The sequence below is a fragment of the Homarus americanus genome, unplaced genomic scaffold, assembly GCF_018991925.1.
Source record: "Homarus americanus isolate GMGI-L3 unplaced genomic scaffold, GMGI_Hamer_2.0 scaffold11022, whole genome shotgun sequence".
NCBI classification, from domain to species: Eukaryota; Metazoa; Arthropoda; class Malacostraca; order Decapoda; family Nephropidae; genus Homarus; species Homarus americanus.
Genome location: NW_024737068.1, coordinates 835,141 through 839,234, shown reverse-complemented (window position 1 = coordinate 839,234; position 4,094 = coordinate 835,141).

Below are 4,094 nucleotides of genomic sequence, written 5' to 3'. Positions count from 1 at the left end.
CACCTTCAGGAGTCCAGTAACAGTTGGTTTGGAGGTGGTGCTCCTCTGCCGCTATGGACGAGGGTACCAGCCCCCCACCACCACCCACCTCGATTATCTTATAGCCCACTATCACCCCACCGCCCACCACTATCACCCCACCGCCCACCACTCTCACCCCACCTCCCACCAGCATCATCATCACCTCACAACCCACCATTGACACCTCACAGCCCACCATCACCACCCCACAACCCACAAAAACCACCCCACCTACCACCATCACCACCCCACAACCCACAAAAACCACCCCACCTACCACCATCACCACCCCACAACCCACAACAACCACCAATCCTCCCACCACCATTACCTCTACACCTTCCACCACTACCACCCCGTCGTCAACCACCACACCTCCCACCAACACCACCACCACCACCCAACCCCTCACAACTATTACCCCACCGTCAACCACCACCACCACCCCCACCCCCCCACCGCCCACCAACCTACCACCCAAGCAAGTCTCAATTCCTGATCAACCAACTCATCAGAACTCAACCAATCTTTCCCCTCACCACCCCCCACCACAACAACCCCCTACTACTACCACCCACCCTCTTCACCCCCCCACAACCATCTACACACCCTACCTTTCTTCATACGACCCTCGCACCTCAGGAACGACAACCACGACCTCTACGACTTCTCCACCACCTCACCTCTCCATCATCGACCCCAGGAATCACAACACCTCCAGTACTCACACAGGTAAGACGCGTCACCTGTATTTTTTATCTTTAGATCAAATTATAACTAAACTATTTACCTGTTCCGTTTCCACACTGCATGATGAGACTACAAACACACACACAAACACACACACACACACACACACACACACACACACACACACACACACACACACACACACACACACACACTTAAACAACATGGTGTCAACTTTGTTCCCTAGACACTACACCTTAACTAAAGTTTCAATTAGTACAGTGTGTGTGTGTGTGTGTGTGTTTCTGTGATGTGTACAGTATATGATTATATGCCTCAACACGCCAGGGTGCATAGGGCTTGAATGTTAATGTACCTTGTAATGGAAAAGAGAAAAAAATCACATCTCCATCTCTGACTATGTTCTGTGTGATGGGTGACAGGTGAGGAGGCGGTGAAGGAGGCGTAGACGGAGGGGCGAAGGAGGAGGAGACGGCCGACAGGTGCAACCAACGGCGCTCTTCACCCCCCACCACCACCACCAGCAGGAGCAACACCTCCAGGGGCCTCTAACCCGGGAGGAGTACATCACCATCCAGGGAGCTCTAACACAAGCCCTCCTCCTACAGCGCCAGCAGGAGCGACTGACAGCGGCCGCTTCTGTGGTGAGTTATCTTTCTATCTGTCTCTCTCTGTGTTTGTCTGTCTATCTGTCTCTGTGTTTGTCTGTCTGTCTATCTGTCTCTGTGTTTGTCTGTCTATCTGTCTCTGTGTTTGTCTGTCTATCTGTCTCTGTGTTTGTCTGTCTATATCTGTCTCTGTTTGTCTGTCCTATCTGTCTCTGTGTTTGTCTGTCTATCTGTCTCTGTGTTTGTCTGTGTATCTGTCTCTCTCTGTGTTTGTCTGTCTATCTGTCTCTGTGTTTGTCTGTCTATCTGTCTCTGTGTTTGTGTCTGTCTGTCTGTCTCTCTCTGTGTTTGTCTGTCTGTCTCTCTCTGTGTTTGTACAATACATCTGTCTCTGTGTTTGTCTGTCTATCACCAGCTGTCTCTTGTGTTTTGTCTGTCTGTCTGTCTCTCTCTGTGTTTGTCATCTGTCTCTCTCTGTGTGTTTGTCTGTCTATCTGTCTCTGTGTTTGTCCTGTCTATCCTGTCTCTGTGTTTGTCTGTCTGTCTCCTCTCCTGTGTTTGTCTGTCTGTCTGTCTCTCTCTGTGTCCTGTCTGTCTCTCTCTGTGTTGTCTGTCTATCTCTCTCTGTGGTTGTCTGTCTATCTCTCTCTGTGTGTTTGTCTGTCTGTCTCTCTGTGTTTGTCTGTCTGTCTCTCTCTGTGTTTGTCTGTCTATCTGTCTCTGTGTTTGTCTGTCTATCTGTCTCTGTGTTTGTCTGTCTATCTGTCTCTGTGTTTGTCTGTCTATCTGTCTGTGTTTGTCTGTCTATCTCTCTCTGTATGTTTGTCTGTCTATCTCTCTGTGTTTGTCATCTGTCTCTCTCTGTGTTTGCTGTCTATCTCTCTCTGTGTTTTTGTCTGTCTATCTCTCTCTGTGTTTGTCATCTGTACTCTCTCTGTGTTTGTCTGTCTATCTGTCTCTGTGTCTGTCTGTCTATCTCTCTCTCTGTGTTTGTATGCATACTCTCTCTGTGTTTGTCTGTCTATCTCTCTCTCTCTGTGTTTGTCTGTCTGTCTCTCTCTGTGTTTGTCTGTCTATCTGTCTCATGTTTGTCTGTCTATCTCTCTCTGTGTTTGTCTGTCTATCTCTCTCTGTGTTTGTCTGTCTATCTCTCTCTGTGTTTGTCTGTCTATCTGTCTCTGTGTTTGTCTGTCTATCTGTCTCTGTGTTTGTCTGTCTGTCTGTCTCTCTGTGTTTGTCTGTCTATATCTCTCTGTGTTTGTCTGTCTATCTGTCTCTGTGTTTGTCCTGTCCTATCTGTCTCTGTGTTTGTCTGTCTATCTGTCTCTGTGTTTGTCTGTCCTATCTGTCTCTGTGTTTGTCTGTCTATCTATCTGTCTCTGTGTTTGTCTGTCTATCTGTCTCTGTGTGTTTGTCTGTCTATCTGTCTCTGTGTTTGTCATCTGTCTATCTCTCTCTGTGTTTGTCTGTCTGTCTCTCTCTGTTTGTCTGTCTATCTGTCTCTGTGTTTGTCTGTCTATCTGTCTCTCTCTGTGTTTGTCTGTCTATCTGTCTCTGTGTTTGTCTGTCTATCTATCTCTGTGTTTGTCTGTCTGTCTATCTCTCTCTGTGTTTGTCTGTGTCTATCTGTCTCTGTGTTTGTCTGTCTATCTGTCTCTGTGTTTGTCTGTCTATCTCTCTCTCTGTGTTTGTCTGTCATCTGTCTCTGTGTTTGTCTGTCTATCTGTCTCTGTGTTTGTCTGTCTGTCTGTCTCTCTCTCTGTGTTTGTCTGTCTGTCTCTCTCTGTGTTTGTCTGTCTATCTGTCTCTGTGTTTGTCTGTCTATCTGTCTCTGTGTTTGTCTGTCTATCTGTCTCTGTGTTTGTCTGTCTATCTCTCTCTGTGTTTTGTCTGTCTATCTGTCTCTGTGTTTGTCTGTCTATCTGTCTCTGTGTTTGTCTGTCCTCTGTCTCTCTCTGTGTTTGTCTGTCTATCTCTCTCTCTGTGTTTGTCTGTCTATCTGTCTGTGTTTGTGTCTATCTGTCTGTGTTTGTCTGTCTATCTCTCTCTGTGTTTGTCTGTCTGTCTCTCTGTGTTTGTCTGTCCGGTCTCTCTCTGTGTTTGTCTGTCTGTCTCTCTCTGTGTCTGTCTGTCTATCTGTCTCTGTGTTTGTCTGTCATCTGTCTCTGTGTTTGTCTGTCTATCTCTCTGTGTTTGTCTCTGTCTGTCTCTCTGTGTCTGTCTGTCTATCTGTCTCTGTGTTTGTCTGTCTATCTCTCTCTGTGTTTTGTCATCTATCTCTCTCTGCAATGTTTTGTCTGTCTGTCTCTCTCTGTGTTTGTCTGTCCTATCCTCTCTCTCTGTGTGTTTGTCTGTCTGTCTCTCTCTGTGTTTGTCTGTTTATCTCTCTCTGTGTTTGTCTGTCTGTCTATCTCTCTCTGTGTTGTTTGTCTGTCTATCTGTCTCTGTGTTTGTCTGTCTATCTGTCTCTGTGTTTGTCTGTCTGTCTGTCTGTGTTTGTCTGTCTATCTCTCTCTGTGTTTGTCTGTCTATCTGTCTCTGTGTTTTGTCTGTCTATCTGTCTCTGTATTTGTCTGTCTATCTGTCTCTGTGTTTGTCTGTCTATCTGTCTCTGTGTTTGTCTGTCTATCTATCTGTCTCTGTGTGTTTGTCTGTCCTATCTGTCTCTGTGTTGTCTGTCTATCTGTCTCTGTGTTTGTCTGTCTGTCTATCTCTCTCTGTGTTTGTCTGTCTGTCTCTCTCTGTGTTTGTCTG